This window comes from Lissotriton vulgaris, chromosome 11 (genome assembly GCF_964263255.1).
Source record: "Lissotriton vulgaris chromosome 11, aLisVul1.2, whole genome shotgun sequence".
In the NCBI taxonomy this organism is placed as follows: Eukaryota; Metazoa; Chordata; class Amphibia; order Caudata; family Salamandridae; genus Lissotriton; species Lissotriton vulgaris.
In genome coordinates, this window is record NC_141699.1 from 195,991,580 (window position 1) to 196,009,801 (window position 18,222).

Genomic DNA, 18,222 nt, shown 5'->3' on the forward strand with positions numbered 1-18,222 from the left:
CTTCTGAAAATTCTTTTTTACTATTAAATGTGTGAATTGAAAACAATGTATGGAACGAAAGGTTGATTTGGATGTAGTCTTGTTCCTAAATGTTTTGTTTGTGAATACGCTAATTAGGTTTAATTATGAGTTTTTGAAAGCGCTGAATAGAAATACATGAAATAATGGCTGAGTGTTTATCATAAACTCAATAGCTTGTCCAATAAAGAGCATAGTGTATTTTTGGTGGCAGGTTAGAGTTGCTGGTTTCCTAATCTCATGCAGTTCAGTTATAAAGAAACAGTCTGGCAAGAGGATAGTTGCTAGTTAAATATTTTATTGCGTTTTTTGTGTTGGGCATGCTTTTTCTATTTCCAACAGGAAACGTCAAGGGAGCATTTTCTTTTCCTGTACGTTGTGATGGGTCTCAAACTGCCAGACCGTGAAAATTCCTCAAGTTGAATTATGAATTGGATCCAAGAGCTCTTGCGTCTTGTTGAGACATACACATTTATTTGGAGTACGGCTGTGCCGAGATTTGCTGGCATAGGGTTAAACGTATTTCAGTGGAAGAATTGATGCGGCTTGAGATGTGCTGAAGTGATAAGTACTTATTTATGTGGATTACCAGTAAACAAAAACAATCATTACGTGTTTATTTTTGGGCAATAAATATAATAAGAAATAGGAAGAGGGATCGCTTGCTTGTGATGGTGCAGTATCTTTGGGGATAGGTTTAAGCTAGGGAGAGGCAGGGTGATGTTTTTTGCTTTGTTTGTTCACAGCCTCCGGATAATAAGTTGTGTACACCTGTTTGAGAGCTTGGCCTTTGGAAGCGTAGCGTATTCTGTGTTCCTAGAAAAGGTACATGTTTTATTTATTTCCCTTTTAGCTAAAGGTATAATGTTTTTTCTCGCTACAGTTGTCACTGGCAAATGTATGCATGTTTTTGATGATTTGAATGGTTACCTTTTAGAAAATAAGCAGCTTCTCTGATCTAATTGCAACCATATGCGCCGTGTCCTTTTATTTGTCTTTTTTCAGTTGGGTGTTTTTTTTCATCTTTATCTTTTCGTTAGGGTTCCCTTTTTCTCTCTCTTCTCCTAATAGGAAATAGCAAAAGAAAGGCTAGCACCCGTGTGTGTTATGGTGAACAATAAGTTGAATGAGGCAGATCCTTTAGAAGATGGATGTTAATTGCTATAGCCTATAATACTAATGTATCTAATGGAGGTAGATGTGGCATTTACTAGCTCTTCAGTGTATCCAGCCCTGAAAAAGATGGCAAGTATGTGATAAATAACTTACGTGCTATAATCACCTATTACTTTTTTAGAGAGGGACATGGGTTTAATTTTAAAGTACCAAACATATTAAGATTTTCTTTTTTTTTGTGGCTGCTTTTGGAATGCTCTACAAATATTTTTGCTTCCGGCAGCATTCATGATTAAAATAAGACTTTACTCTTTTATTGTGTAGTATGGATTGGGTTGGGGTATTGCAACAACTTTGTTTGTCACATTTTTCAGAGAGCACTTCTACCACAAAATTGACCAAGAGGATGCACATAAAGAAGCTAATATCAGGTGTTTTGATGCGTAAAGCCAATTGATATTCGAAATACAAACGGTATTTAAAAAGCAAACAAGTGGGGCTATCATTGAAATACTAGCCGTCGTATAAGTTTTACCGAAAGCTGTGGCACAATTGTAGATCTTGAATGTCACATGACCACCTCTAAAGAGATGTGAATGCTTGATCGCTCGCAGAATTTGGAATGATCCTAAGAAGGGAATATTTGGACGATTAAAAGTGGACGGCAAGTTAGATTTGAGATCGCATCGCCATGGAATGATAAATGTAAAAAGTGGATGAGAGTTACAACCAGGAATGGATGCATACAGGAGTGTATTTCTGTTCTGCGACTTGACCCCACAGAATATTTACATCGCTTAAACATGAAAGGTACTGCGCCCTAGGAGATGAGGTAATGTTAATGGCAGGTAATCAAAATCCATCATTGCTGAATGTTGTGATTGCCGCTAATGTGATGAAAAGATTGCTATGCACGTAAGAATGTCTTTTCCCTGAATGTATGTTTGTGAAGCTGCTAATCATAATACTTTTTTATTCGATTTTCTAAAATCATGTAATTCAAGTTGCAGGAATCAATTTGGCAGTGCATTTATCCAAAAGAAATAGATGTGTTAAAAATTAATTGTTAAGCGTGTCTGCATATTAGAGCATATTTTTTTGGTGCCTGAAAAGGAAGGGTTTTTTTGTTCAAATTAGAATATCGCATTACATTTGTCGTCACAATAGGTGTATTTGCTGATGGTTTATCAATTTGCCTTGGGAGAAATGTGCGTGTTCTCTTATTGAATTCCAGCCAAGTGCAGTGTGTGTTTTTTTTCTCTTCTTTTTTTTGCAGGTGTCTCTTTATTTTTTTGTCTGTAGGAAAGAGCAAACTAAAAAAACACATCAATTTGTGTTGTGATGGACAACATGATTTGAGTAAGGCCCTTCTCTTTTACCAGTTACTGGCCTAGCTGACAATGAAAATTTACCTCTGCGTTACATGAATTCTATGGGTTCCTATGCCTTTTTAGGGCATCTTGGGTTTAACTTATTCAGGTACCAAGCTTCTTGATGCTCTCTACAAATGCTGTTGCTTATAATAGCCATCATGATTAATTGGGATCCTACTCTTTAAACGCATATTGTTGAATAGGCTGGGGTTTTGCGACAACATTCTTTCTGTCATTTTTCAGAGAGCACTCATACCACAAAACCACAAACAAGATGCACATGGAGAGGCTAATATCGCATATTCTGAAGCAAAGTTTTGTGTCCAGTAAAAGCCAAGTATCATTCAAGATGCCAATGTAATCCAGAACAACTGTGAGAACACAAGTGCCGATATCATTCAGGTTCGAGGCATGTGGGCTGCTGAATTCATATCTGTGCATAGATCGCCACCTAGTGTTGGGTCCGGATGATTGCACATTGTTGTCCTGGAAGAGTCTTCGAAGTATCACGAGATAGGTGGCTCCTCCCCTGGACTACAGTGCGCATGGGCATCGCCTCCATCCCCAGATTGTTTTTTTCCGCCATTGGGTTCGGATGTGTTTCGGTTCCCTCTGTCGGAACCGATAGTTGTTCTATTTCTACTCGAGACCAAAAGGTCTTTAGGCTGGGCGTCGGTATAGTTGCGTGCGGGTTTTCTTTCTGACTCTCAGCTCCGATTTCTTGCTGCCCTTCCACGTGCTTTCGGCGCGGACGGGCCTACATTACACCTCTAGCCATGGAGCGGACTCCATTTAAAAAGTGTCCGCTGTGCCACTCAAAATATTCGCACCTCGACGTGCACCCTGTGTGCAATACCTGCTTGTCGCCGGATCACCGCGAGGACACCTGCATGGCGTGTTCGAAATTCCGGAGCAAGAAGACATTGAAAATTCGCCGGGCCAATCGACTCCAGGCTCAACTATCGGCTGCGGCGCCCCCTCCAGAAGACATTTTCCAGGAATCTGTCGAGGTAGAAGACGACGCGCAAGACTCGGACTCCGGTCCCGTGTACGATGAGGAGACCTACGACGCGGGTGAGGAGGACTTTGACGAAGTCTCCGACGAGGTAGGGGACGACGATCAGGCTTGTGCCACGATGGGGGATAGCTCAGAGGAGGAGCATCCCCAACCAGACTCAGGGGTTATACCCCTTCAAACGGCCCAGGTCGAGGGATCGCCTTCGGGCCTTACCCAAGATCTCACTATAAGTCCTACGTCCCCGCCTCCGGGCCCGGTCACGGACATTTCGGAACCATCACTTCAGTTGATAAAACCGAAAGTGAAGCCAACTGGTCACGCGCCATCGGATCCGAAACCGAAAGTGGCGCAGGTGATGAAGGTTCTGGAGGCGTCAAATACAAAGGCATCCAAAATGGCCGACCAGAAGCGTCGCGCCAAAATGGCCGACCCGAAACCATCCGGGTCGGCGCCGAAGGCGAAGGTCTCAGATGCGGCTGCATCGGCGCCGAAAGGGGTCGTGGACCCGAAGACGGCTCCGAAGAAGCGTCAGGGCGACGACGCCGATGGGCATGGGCCGCCGGCACCGAAGAAAGTGCCCTCTGTCGTTGTGGATCTCGAGGATGAGGATTCGCTCGAGCCAGTCCAGCCCTCTCCAGCCTTCACAAAGAAGGTGGCGGAATCCTTGCAGCGGATTCGAAAAGCCGGGGTGGTTCCCGCTCAGGACACTGTGGCGCCTCAGACTACCGCGGGCCACAAGCCTATCCGTTTCACTCTCCCGCCCAAGTCGGCGCCGAAGGCCTTCGCGCCGAAGCCGGGCGGACCCGCTAAGGAACCATTGACACCCAAAGCTGCCTCAACGGTGCCAAAGCCTCGACTCCAGTCACTTGCGGTCGAGGAACGTCGTGCGGTGTTCATCGACGCCAACACCGGAAAACTGTCGCTCCTCAAGAGGAAGATCACGACGGAGCCGGCGTTGGAACCCTTTAAGATCCCTCTTAAAAACAAAAAGGACTCTGCGGGATCTTCGGCTATGGTGGAACCTGTGTCCCCCCAGGCCCTGGGGCACTCGCCGGCGCATTCAGTCGCAGTCGATGCCGACGAGGAGGATGCCGAGTACACCTATCCGGCGTACTCGGATCCGGAGGAGGAGCCTGTGCCCTGGACCACCGGGGCCGACAACGAGGACCCGCAGTCGGGTCAGGACACTCAGCTTTTCGCCGCCAAGACGTCCCCTACAGAAGACTCGGCGGCCTTCAATGCACTGATAGAGAGAGCTGCGGCCAACCACGACGTCGAACTACACTCCGACCCCGTGGATGTGGACTTCTTGTTCGACACCTTCTCGGTGGCTGAAAAGTCGGTCAAAACGCTGCCGATGCTTAAGGGGGTGCTCAAGCATGCCGCAGAGGTCTTCAGGGAACCCACACGGGCGCGTGTGGTCAACCCTCGGATCGACAGGAAATATCGGGCAGCACCCACAGATCCAACGTATATCAAGGGACACTTGCCATTGGACTCCTTGGTCGTTTCCAACGCTCGGAAGAGGGCAAACTCTCAAACAACTGGTGACGCTCCTCCCCCAGATAAAGAGTCAAAAATCTTCGAAGCCTCAGGCAAAAGGATCGCTGCACAGGCAGCTAACATCTGGAAGATTTCTAACACCCAAGCCCTGCTCGCACGTTATGATAGGGCACATTATGACACACTTGAGGCCATCCTACAACACCTACCTGACCAATACAAGGAGGCAGGGGAGATGCTTATTCAGGAGGGTAAACTCATTACTAACGCATCCATCAAATGTGCACTGGATGTGGCAGACACGGCCTCCAGGGCTATCAATACAAGCGTGTTGCTTAGACGCCATGCCTGGCTTAGGATTTCGGGGTTCAAACCCGACATCCAGACTACTATACTAAACCAAACAGTCAATCCTGACCATCTGTTTGGCCCTGAAGTGGATGCCTCCCTGGAAAAAATGAAAAAAGACCAGGAAACTGCCAAGTCAATGGGGGCTTTACAAAGTCAGCAGTTTCGGGGTGGCTCCTTTCGCCGCTCAAATTCAAAAGGCACCTCAAGAGGACAGGCATCCCAATCCACACAATATTACAAGGGTAACACCCAAGCCTCGTTTAACAACAAGGGCAGAGGTGGTTACAGAGGCAATAATGTCAAGGGCAGGGGACGTGGAAACAATGGCTCCAGGTCCACCACCACCAACAAGCAGTGACGTCTTGTCACTGCCCCCCGACCACACAACACCAGTCGGGGGGAGACTCCAGCAGTTCCTGCCAGCGTGGGAGTCCATCACCACAGACAGGTGGGTGAGGTCTCTTATCCAGTACGGGTACTGTCTAGAGCTTACGTCCATTCCACCGGACATACCGCCAAGAAACCGTCCTATGTCCAGCGAGCACTTGACCTTGTTGCAGCAAGAAGCTCTACTCATGCTGCAAAAAGGGGCGATAGAGCTCGTTCCATTGCAAGAACAGGGAACAGGGGTTTACTCCCTCTATTTTCTCATCCCCAAAAAGGACGGGTCCCTCAGACCGATCCTGGACCTCAGGCCCCTGAACTGGTACATCCTCTCGGAGCACTTCCATATGCTCACGTTGCAGCAGGTGCTTCCCCTGCTTCAACAGGGGGACTTCCTGGCTACACTGGATCTGAAGGATGCATATTTTCACATCCCCCTGCATCCTTCGCACAGGAGGTATCTCAGATTCACAATCTTAAACCAGCATTACCAGTTCAAGGTTCTGCCGTTCGGGGTCACCACAGCACCAAGGGTATTTACAAAATGCCTGGCGACCGTGGCGGCGCATCTCCGTCGCCAGCACGTCCACGTCTTTCCCTACCTGGACGACTGGCTCATTCAAGCAAGGACAGAACAGCAGTGCGTCGACCACGTGTCACGCACCATCCATCTCCTGCACGATCTGGGATTCTCTCTGAACTACCCAAAGTCCCATCTCCAGCCCGCCCACGTGCGACAGTATCTGGGCGCGACAATCGACACTCTGGCAGCCACTGCGCAGCCAAATTCAGTGAGAATCGCCAGTATCCAGGCGCTGATCCAACGATTCAGACCCCAACACTCGCTTCCAGCGAGGGTGTTCATGCAGTTGATAGGCATGATGGCCTCCTGCATCTCCATTGTCCCGCACGCGAGACTACATATGCGTCCGCTTCAGGAGTGCCTGGCACGTCAGTGGACTCAGGCTCATGGGCAACTGACAGACCTAGTGTTGGTGAGCGGTCGGGCGTACAACTCTCTGCATTGGTGGAATCCACTAAACCTTTGCAAGGGCCGACCATTCCAAGAGCCTGTCCCACAGATTATCCTGACAACGGACGCCTCTCTCCAGGGATGGGGAGCGCATGTACTCCATTACACCGTGCAAGGACTATGGACGCTACAGCAACGGAAGATGCACATCAATGTGTTGGAACTGATGGCAATCTTCATGGCCTTAAAGGCGTTCAAAGTACATCTGTGCAACAAAGTCGTGTTGATCCGGACGGACAACATGACAGCCATGTACTACATTCTGAAACAGGGAGGCACACACTCTCCACAGCTGTCTCATCTGGCTCAGAGCATGTGGAAGTGGGCCATTCAGAGGAACATCTTCCTCATGGCAGAGCATCTCCCGGGCAAAGACAATCAAATGGCGGACCTGCTCAGCAGGCACAGCCATCAGATGCACGAGTGGGAGATACATCCATCAGTACTCCAACCGTACTTCCAAAGGTGGGGTCATCCAGAGATAGACCTATTCGCCACAAAGGAGAACGCAAAATGCCAAAGCTTCGCCGCCAGGTTCCCACACCCGCAATCACAGGGCAATGCGATGTGGATGAACTGGTCAGGCAGATTTGCGTACGCTTTTCCCCCAGCACCTCTGATACCGCTGGTGGCACGCAAGCTCAGGCAGCACTCGATGACTCTCATCCTGGTTGCTCCAACGTGGGCTCGCCAACCATGGTACACCACGTTTCTCGAACTCTCCGTGGTACCGCATCAAAGGCTTCATCTCACTCCCAGCCTTCTGACGCAGAGCCATGGCGACATTCAGCACCCAGATCCGCAACAGCTCAACCTGGCGATCTGGCTCCTGAAGTCCTAGAGTTTGGCTACCTCAATCTTCCTCCCGATTGCATGGACATCATTCGGGAGGCAAGGAAGCCCACTACTAGAGCTTGTTATGCGGCTAAATGGAAGAGATTTGTCATCTACTGTGCTAACCACGATATTGACCCGCTAGATGCTTCCATTCAAAACATCATCTGTTACCTTTTTCACCTGTATCGATGCAATCTAGCGTACTCTTCCATCCGCATTCACCTGTCTGCTATGGCAGCATACCTCCAGAATAGGCAGCACCTGTCACTCTTTAAGGTCCCTGCTATCAAGGCCTTTCTGGAAGGACTCAAAAGGGTCATTCCACCAAGGACCCCACCAGCTCCAGAATGGAACCTCAATGTGGTTCTTACGAGGCTGATGGGTCCTCCCTTTGAGCCACTGCACTCTTGTGAGCTTCAGTTTCTGACTTGGAAGGTTGCGTTCTTAGTAGCAATTACATCGCTACGGAGGGTTAGCGAGCTGCAGGCGCTCACCATCCAAGAACCTTTCTTCCAAGTACATGCTAACAGGGTGGTGCTCCGCACTAACCCTAAATTCCTACCCAAAGTGGTATCACAATTCCACATGAATCAAACAATTGAATTGCCGGTGTTTTTCCAAAACCCAGAGACGCTGGCGGAGCGCATGCTCCATACCCTCGATGTGAAACGGGCTTTAATGTACTATGTAGACAGGACGAAAGATTTCCGCAAAACCAAACAACTTTTTGTTGCTTTTGCCACACACCACAAGGGAAACGCTATCTCCAAAGCGGGGATTGCTAGATGGATAGTAAAGTGCATTCAGATCTGTTACGCTAAAGCTAAGCGCACTCTCACTATCCCACCGAGGGCCCACTCCACCAGGAAGTTAGGGGCCTCTATGGCTTTCCTAGGTAACATTCCCTTAGAAGATATCTGTAGAGCAGCCACATGGTCTACCACACATACTTTCACTAAACACTACTGTGTAGACGTGCATTCCAAACAGCAGGCAGCTGTTGGTCAGGCTGTTCTAAAAACGCTTTTTCAAACTGCTGCAGCTGGCACGGGCGACCGCCGATAATGGAGGGACTGCTATGTATTCTATGCACAGATATGAATTCAGCAGCCCACATGCCTCGAACTGCAAATGCTACTTACCAGTATGCATCTGTTCTTGGCATGTAGGGCTGCTGACATTCATATCGCCCACCCTCCTCCCCGGCGCCCGTAGCAGCTGCAGTGTTCATTCATATATACACATATGCTCATAGCATGGCCATCACTCACATTCTTCACTCCATCTCTGCCAATGGCTAAAAACAATCTGGGGATGGAGGCGATGCCCATGCGCACTGTAGTCCAGGGGAGGAGCCACCTATCTCGTGATACTTCGAAGACTCTTCCAGGACAACAATGTGCAATCATCCGGACCCAACACTAGGTGGCGATCTATGCACAGATATGAATGTCAGCAGCCCTACATGCCAAGAACAGATGCATACTGGTAAGTAGCATTTGCAATACTAGGAATTGTACCAGTTTGTTCGAAGCAGCAGGACTGTAGATGTTAAATGACTAATCTAGATGTCTAAAGAATGCAAATTCTTGATCAGGATCAGAATTTGGAATTATCCAAGGAAAGTGACACTTGCATGATAAAAGTAGGTACGTAATGCGTTGTTCACCTTCTAGTGATAAATTGAATGACTTACTACCATGAGTGGATGCGAGTAGGCATTGTGCATAATTCTTTGCTATAGAGAGAAGATTTGGCTGTTTTCCTACTGTGAAGCACAGCTAATGCTTGCATGTCTGAGATGTGAAATGTTGTGCACCGTAAGATGAGGTACTGTTATTGCAATCTTCTGAAAATTCTTTTTTACTATTAAATGTGTGAATTGAAAACAATGTATGGAACGAAAGGTTGATTTGGATGTAGTCTTGTTCCTAAATGTTTTGTTTGTGAATACGCTAATTAGGTTTAATTATGAGTTTTTGAAAGCGCTGAATGGAAATACATGAAATAATGGCTGAGTGTTTATCATAAACTCAATAGCTTGTCCAATAAAGAGCATAGTGTATTTTTGGTGGCAGGTTAGAGTTGCTTGTTTCCTAATCTCATGCAGTTCAGTTATAAAGAAACAGTAATGGCAAGAGGATAGTTGCTAGTTAAATATTTTATTGCGTTTTTTGTGTTGGGCATGCTTTTTCTATTTCCAACAGGAAACGTCAAGGTAGCATTTTCCTTTCCTGTACGTTGTGATGGGTCTCAAACTGCCAGACCGTGAAAATTCCTCAAGTTGAATTATGAATTGGATCCAAGAGCTCTTACGTCTTGTTGAGACATACACATTTATTTGGAGTACGGCTGTGCCGAGAGTTGCTGGCATAGGGTTAAACGTATTTCAGTGGAAGAATTGATGCGGCTTGAGATGTGCTGAAGTGATAAGTACTTATTTATGTGGATTACCAGTAAACAAAAACAATCATTACGTGTTTATTTTTGGGCCATAAATATAATAAGAAATAGGAAGAGGGATCGCTTGCTTGTGATGGTGCAGTATCTTTGGGGATAGGTTTAAGCTAGGGAGAGGCAGGGTGATGTTTTTTGCTTTGTTTGTTCACAGCCTCCGGATAATAAGTTGTGTACACCTGTTTGAGAGCTTGGCCTTTGGAAGCGTAGCGTATTCTGTGTTCCTAGAAAAGGTACATGTTTTATTTATTTCCCTTTTAGCTAAAGGCATAATGTTTTTTCTCGCTACAGTTGTCACTGGCAAATGTATGCATGTTTTTGATGATTTGAATGGTTACCTTTTAGAAAATAAGCAGCTTCTCTGATCTAATTGCAACCATATGCGCCGTGTCCTTTTATTTCTCTTTTTTCAGTTGGGTGTTTTTTTTCATCTTTATCTTTTCGTTAGGGTTCCCTTTTTCTCTCTCTTCTCCTAATAGGAAATAGCAAAAGAAAGGCTAGCACCCGTGTGTGTTATGGTGAACAATAAGTTGAATGAGGCAGATCCTTTAGAAGATGGATGTTAATTGCTATAGCCTGTAATACTAATGTATCTAATGGAGGTAGATGTGGCATTTACTAGCTCTTCAGTGTATCCAGCCCTGAAAAAGATGGCAAGTATGTGATAAATAACTTGCGTGCTATAATCGCCTATTACTTTTTTAGAGAGGGACATGGGTTTAATTTTAAAGTACCAAACATATTAAGATTTTCTTTTTTTTTTTTGGCTGCTTTTGGAATGCTCTACAAATATTTTTGCTTCCGGCAGCATTCATGATTAAAATAAGACTTTACTCTTTTATTGTGTAGTATGGATTGGGTTGGGGTATTGCAACAACTTTGTTTGTCACATTTTTCAGAGAGCACTTCTACCACAAAATTGACCAAGAGGATGCACATAAAGAAGCTAATATCAGGTGTTTTGATGCGTAAAGCCAATTGATATTCGAAATACAAACAGTATTTAAAAAGCAAACAAGTGGGGCTATCATTGAAATACTAGCCGTCGTACAAGTTTTACCGAAAGCTGTGGCACAATTGTAGATCTTGAATGTCACATGACCACCTCTAAAGAGATGTGAATGCTTGATCGCTCGCAGAATTTGGAATGATCCTAAGAAGGGAATATTTGGACGATTAAAAGTGGACGGCAAGTTAGATTTGAGATCGCATCGCCATGGAATGATAAATGTAAAAAGTGGATGAGAGTTACAACCAGGAATGGATGCATACAGGAGTGTATTTCTGTTCTGCGACGTGACCCCACAGAATATTTACATCGCTTAAACATGAAAGGTACTGCGCCCTAGGAGATGAGGTAATGTTAATGGCAGGTAATCAAAATCCATCATTGCTGAATGTTGTGATTGCCGCTAATGTGATGAAAAGATTGCTATGCACGTAAGAATGTCTTTTCCCTGAATGTATGTTTGTGAAGCTGCTAATCATAATACTTTTTTATTAGATTTTCTAAAATCATGTAATTCAAGTTGCAGGAATCAATTTGGCAGTGCATTTATCCAAAAGAAATAGATGTGTTAAAAATTAATTGTTAATCGTGTCTGCATATTAGAGCATATTTTTTTGGTGCCTGAAAAGGAAGGGTTTTTTTGTTCAAATTAGAATATCGCATTACATTTGTCGTCACAATAGGTGTATTTGCTGATGGTTTATCAATTTGCCTTGGGAGAAATGTGCGTGTTCTCTTATTGAATTCCATCCAAGTGCAATGTGTGTTTTTTTTCTCTTCTTTTTTTTTGCAGGTGTCTTTATTTTTTTGTCTGTAGGAAAGAGCAAACTAAAAAAACACATCAATTTGTGTTGTGATGGACAACATGATTTGAGTAAGGCCCTTCTCTTTTACCAGTTACTGGCCTAGCTGACAATGAATATTTACCGCTGCGTTACATGAATTCTATGGGTTCCTATGCCTTTTTAGGGCATCTTGGGTTTAACTTATTCAGGTACCAAGCTTCTTGATGCTCTCTACAAATGCTGTTGCTTATAATAGCCATCATGATTAATTGGGATCCTACTCTTTAAACGCATATTGTTGAATAGGCTGGGGTTTTGCGACAACATTCTTTCTGTCATTTTTCAGAGAGCACTCATACCACAAAACCACAAACAAGATGCACATGGAGAGGCTAATATCGCATATTCTGAAGCAAAGTTTTGTGTCCAGTAAAAGCCAAGTATCATTCAAGATGCGAATGTAATCCAGAACAACTGTGAGAACACAAGTGCCGATATCATTCAGATACTAGGAATTGTACCAGTTTGTTCGAAGCAGCAGGACTGTAGATGTTAAATGACTAATCTAGATGTCTAAAGAATGCAAATTCTTGATCAGGATCAGAATTTGGAATTATCCAAGGAAAGTGACACTTGCATGATAAAAGTAGGTACGTAATGCGTTGTTCACCTTCTAGTGATAAATTGAATGACTTACTACCATGAGTGGATGCGAGTAGGCATTGTGCACAATTCTTTGCTATAGAGAGAAGATTTGGCTGTTTTCCTACTGCGAAGCACAGCTAATGCTTGCATGTCTGAGATGTGAAATGTTGTGCACCGTAAGATGAGGTACTGTTATTGCAATCTTCTGAAAATTCTTTTTTACTATTAAATGTGTGAATTGAAAACAATGTATGGAACGAAAGGTTGATTTGGATGTAGTCTTGTTCCTAAATGTTTTGTTTGTGAATACGCTAATTAGGTTTAATTATGAGTTTTTGAAAGCGCTGAATAGAAATACATGAAATAATGGCTGAGTGTTTATCATAAACTCAATAGCTTGTCCAATAAAGAGCATAGTGTATTTTTGGTGGCAGGTTAGAGTTGCTGGTTTCCTAATCTCATGCAGTTCAGTTATAAAGAAACAGTCTGGCAAGAGGATAGTTGCTAGTTAAATATTTTATTGCGTTTTTTGTGTTGGGCATGCTTTTTCTATTTCCAACAGGAAATGTCAAGGTAGCATTTTCTTTTCCTGTACGTTGTGATGGGTCTCAAACTGCCAGACCGTGAAAATTCCTCAAGTTGAATTATGAATTGGATCCAAGAGCTCTTACGTCTTGTTGAGACATACACATTTATTTGGAGTACGGCTGTGCCGAGATTTGCTGGCATAGGGTTAAACGTATTTCAGTGGAAGAATTGATGCGGCTTGAGATGTGCTGAAGTGATAAGTACTTATTTATGTGGATTACCAGTAAACAAAAACAATCATTACGTGTTTATTTTTGGGCAATAAATATAATAAGAAATAGGAAGAGGGATCGCTTGCTTGTGATGGTGCAGTATCTTTGGGGATAGGTTTAAGCTAGGGAGAGGCAGGGTGATGTTTTTTGCTTTGTTTGTTCACAGCCTCCGGATAATAAGTTGTGTACACCTGTTTGAGAGCTTGGCCTTTGGAAGCGTAGCGTATTCTGTGTTCCTAGAAAAGGTACATGTTTTATTTATTTCCCTTTTAGCTAAAGGTATAATGTTTTTTCTCGCTACAGTTGTCACTGGCAAATGTATGCATGTTTTTGATGATTTGAATGGTTACCTTTTAGAAAATAAGCAGCTTCTCTGATCTAATTGCAACCATATGCTCCGTGTCCTTTTATTTGTCTTTTTTCAGTTGGGTGTTTTTTTTCATCTTTATCTTTTCGTTAGGGTTCCCTTTTTCTCTCTCTTCTCCTAATAGGAAATAGCAAAAGAAAGGCTAGCACCCGTGTGTGTTATGGTGAACAATAAGTTGAATGAGGCAGATCCTTTAGAAGATGGATGTTAATTGCTATAGCCTGTAATACTAATGTATCTAATGGAGGTAGATGTGGCATTTACTAGCTCTTCAGTGTATCCAGCCCTGAAAAAGATGGCAAGTATGTGATAAATAACTTACGTGCTATAATCACCTATTACTTTTTTAGAGAGGGACATGGGTTTAATTTTAAAGTACCAAACATATTAAGATTTTCTTTTTTTTTGTGGCTGCTTTTGGAATGCTCTACAAATATTTTTGCTTCCGGCAGCATTCATGATTAAAATAAGACTTTACTCTTTTATTGTGTAGTATGGATTGGGTTGGGGTATTGCAACAACTTTGTTTGTCACATTTTTCAGAGAGCACTTCTACCACAAAATTGACCAAGAGGATGCACATAAAGAAGCTAATATCAGGTGTTTTGATGCGTAAAGCCAATTGATATTCGAAATACAAACGGTATTTAAAAAGCAAACAAGTGGGGCTATCATTGAAATACTAGCCGTCGTATAAGTTTTACCAAAAGCTGTGGCACAATTGTAGATCTTGAATGTCACATGACCACCTCTAAAGAGATGTGAATGCTTGATCGCTCGCAGAATTTGGAATGATCCTAAGAAGGGAATATTTGGACGATTAAAAGTGGACGGCAAGTTAGATTTGAGATCGCATCGCCATGGAATGATAAATGTAAAAAGTGGATGAGAGTTACAACCAGGAATGGATGCATACAGGAGTGTATTTCTGTTCTGCGACTTGACCCCACAGAATATTTACATCGCTTAAACATGAAAGGTACTGCGCCCTAGGAGATGAGGTAATGTTAATGGCAGGTAATCAAAATCCATCATTGCTGAATGTTGTGATTGCCGCTAATGTGATGAAAAGATTGCTATGCACGTAAGAATGTCTTTTCCCTGAATGTATGTTTGTGAAGCTGCTAATCATAATACTTTTTTATTCGATTTTCTAAAATCATGTAATTCAAGTTGCAGGAATCAATTTGGCAGTGCATTTATCCAAAAGAAATAGATGTGTTAAAAATTAATTGTTAAGCGTGTCTGCATATTAGAGCATATTTTTTTGGTGCCTGAAAAGGAAGGGTTTTTTTGTTCAAATTAGAATACCGCATTACATTTGTCGTCACAATAGGTGAATTTGCTGATGGTTTATCAATTTGCCTTGGGAGAAATGTGCGTGTTCTCTTATTGAATTCCAGCCAAGTGCAGTGTGTGGTTTTTTTCTCTTCTTTTTTTGCAGGTGTCTCTTTATTTTTTTGTCTGTAGGAAAGAGCAAACTAAAAAAACACATCAATTTGTGTTGTGATGGACAACATGATTTGAGTAAGGCCCTTCTCTTTTACCAGTTACTGGCCTAGCTGACAATGAAAATTTACCTCTGCGTTACATGAATTCTATGGGTTCCTATGCCTTTTTAGGGCATCTTGGGTTTAACTTATTCAGGTACCAAGCTTCTTGATGCTCTCTACAAATGCTGTTGCTTATAATAGCCATCATGATTAATTGGGATCCTACTCTTTAAACGCATATTGTTGAATAGGCTGGGGTTTTGCGACAACATTCTTTCTGTCATTTTTCAGAGAGCACTCATACCACAAAACCACAAACAAGATGCACATGGAGAGGCTAATATCGCATATTCTGAAGCAAAGTTTTGTGTCCAGTAAAAGCCAAGTATCATTCAAGATGCCAATGTAATCCAGAACAACTGTGAGAACACAAGTGCCGATATCATTCAGATACTAGGAATTGTACCAGTTTGTTCGAAGCAGCAGGACTGTAGATGTTAAATGACTAATCTAGATGTCTAAAGAATGCAAATTCTTGATCAGGATCAGAATTTGGAATTATCCAAGGAAAGTGACACTTGCATGATAAAAGTAGGTACGTAATGCGTTGTTCACCTTCTAGTGATAAATTGAATGACTTACTACCATGAGTGGATGCGAGTAGGCATTGTGCACAATTCTTTGCTATAGAGAGAAGATTTGGCTGTTTTCCTACTGCGAAGCACAGCTAATGCTTGCATGTCTGAGATGTGAAATGTTGTGCACCGTAAGATGAGGTACTGTTATTGCAATCTTCTGAAAATTCTTTTTTACTATTAAATGTGTGAATTGAAAACAATGTATGGAACGAAAGGTTGATTTGGATGTAGTCTTGTTCCTAAATGTTTTGTTTGTGAATACGCTAATTAGGTTTAATTATGAGTTTTTGAAAGCGCTGAATAGAAATACATGAAATAATGGCTGAGTGTTTATCATAAACTCAATAGCTTGTCCAATAAAGAGCATAGTGTATTTTTGGTGGCAGGTTAGAGTTGCTGGTTTCCTAATCTCATGCAGTTCAGTTATAAAGAAACAGTCTGGCAAGAGGATAGTTGCTAGTTAAATATTTTATTGCGTTTTTTGTGTTGGGCATGCTTTTTCTATTTCCAACAGGAAATGTCAAGGTAGCATTTTCTTTTCCTGTACGTTGTGATGGGTCTCAAACTGCCAGACCGTGAAAATTCCTCAAGTTGAATTATGAATTGGATCCAAGAGCTCTTACGTCTTGTTGAGACATACACATTTATTTGGAGTACGGCTGTGCCGAGATTTGCTGGCATAGGGTTAAACGTATTTCAGTGGAAGAATTGATGCGGCTTGAGATGTGCTGAAGTGATAAGTACTTATTTATGTGGATTACCAGTAAACAAAAACAATCATTACGTGTTTATTTTTGGGCCATAAATATAATAAGAAATAGGAAGAGGGATCGCTTGCTTGTGATGGTGCAGTATCTTTGGGGATAGGTTTAAGCTAGGGAGAGGCAGGCTGATGTTTTTTGCTTTGTTTGTTCACAGCCTCCGGATAATAAGTTGTGTACACCTGTTTGAGAGCTTGGCCTTTGGAAGCGTAGCGTATTCTGTGTTCCTAGAAAAGGTACATGTTTTATTTATTTCCCTTTTAGCTAAAGGCATAATGTTTTTTCTCGCTACAGTTGTCACTGGCAAATGTATGCATGTTTTTGATGATTTGAATGGTTACCTTTTAGAAAATAAGCAGCTTCTCTGATCTAATTGCAACCATATGCGCCGTGTCCTTTTATTTGTCTTTTTTCAGTTGGGTGTTTTTTTTCATCTTTATCTTTTCGTTAGGGTTCCCTTTTTCTCTCTCTTCTCCTAATAGGAAATAGCAAAAGAAAGGCTAGCACCCGTGTGTGTTATGGTGAACAATAAGTTGAATGAGGCAGATCCTTTAGAAGATGGATGTTAATTGCTATAGCCTGTAATACTAATGTATCTAATGGAGGTAGATGTGGCATTTACTAGCTCTTCAGTGTATCCAGCCCTGAAAAAGATGGCAAGTATGTGATAAATAACTTACGTGCTATAATCGCCTATTACTTTTTTAGAGAGGGACATGGGTTTAATTTTAAAGTACCAAACATATTAAGATTTTCTTTTTTTTTTTGGCTGCTTTTGGAATGCTCTACAAATATTTTTGCTTTCGGCAGCATTCATGATTAAAATAAGACTTTACTCTTTTATTGTGTAGTATGGATTGGGTTGGGGTATTGCAACAACTTTGTCACATTTTTCAGAGAGCACTTCTACCACAAAATTGACCAAGAGGATGCACATAAAGAAGCTAATATCAGGTGTTTTGATGCATAAAGCCAATTGATTTTCGAAATACAAACAGTATTTAAAAAGCAAACAAGTGGGGCTATCATTGAAATACTAGCCGTCGTACGAGTTTTACCGAAAGCTGTGGCGCAATTGTAGATCTTGAATGTCACATGACCACCTCTAAAAAGATGTGAATGCTTGATGGCTCACAGAATTTGGAATGATCCTAAGAAGGGAATATTTGGACGATTAAACGTGGACGGCAAGTTAGATTTGAGATCGCATCGCCATGGAATGATAAATGTAAAAAGTGGATGAGAGTTACAACCATGAATGGATGCATACAAGAGTGTATTTCTGTTTTGCGACTTGACCCCACAGAATATTTACATGGCTTAAACATGAAAGGTACTGCGCCCTAGGAGATGAGGTAATGTTAATGGCAGGTAATCAAAGTCCATCATTGCTGAATGTTGTGATTGCCGCTAATGTGATGAAAAGATTGCTATGCATGTAAGAATGTCTTTTCCCTGAATGTATGTTTGTGAAGCTGCTAATCATAATACTTTTTTATTCGATTTTCTAAAATCATGTAATTCAAGTTGCAGGAATCAATTTGGCAGTGCATTTATCCAAAAGAAATAGATGTGTTAAAAATTAATTGTTAATCGTGTCTGCATATTAGAGCATATTTTTTTGGTGCCTGAAA

At 42.6% G+C, this 18,222-nt stretch overlaps 1 long non-coding RNA gene across 1 annotated transcript; it reads left to right on the forward strand.

The window, feature by feature from the left end:
- The first annotated feature begins 1,175 nt into the window (after window positions 1-1,175).
- Window positions 1,176-17,891, forward strand: LOC147679513 (uncharacterized). The gene is made up of 3 exons (XR_015301000.1): window positions 1,176-2,909; window positions 9,130-16,155; window positions 16,246-17,891. It is a non-coding gene; the product is annotated as an uncharacterized LOC147679513 (long non-coding RNA).
- Window positions 17,892-18,222: the final 331 nt, after the last annotated feature.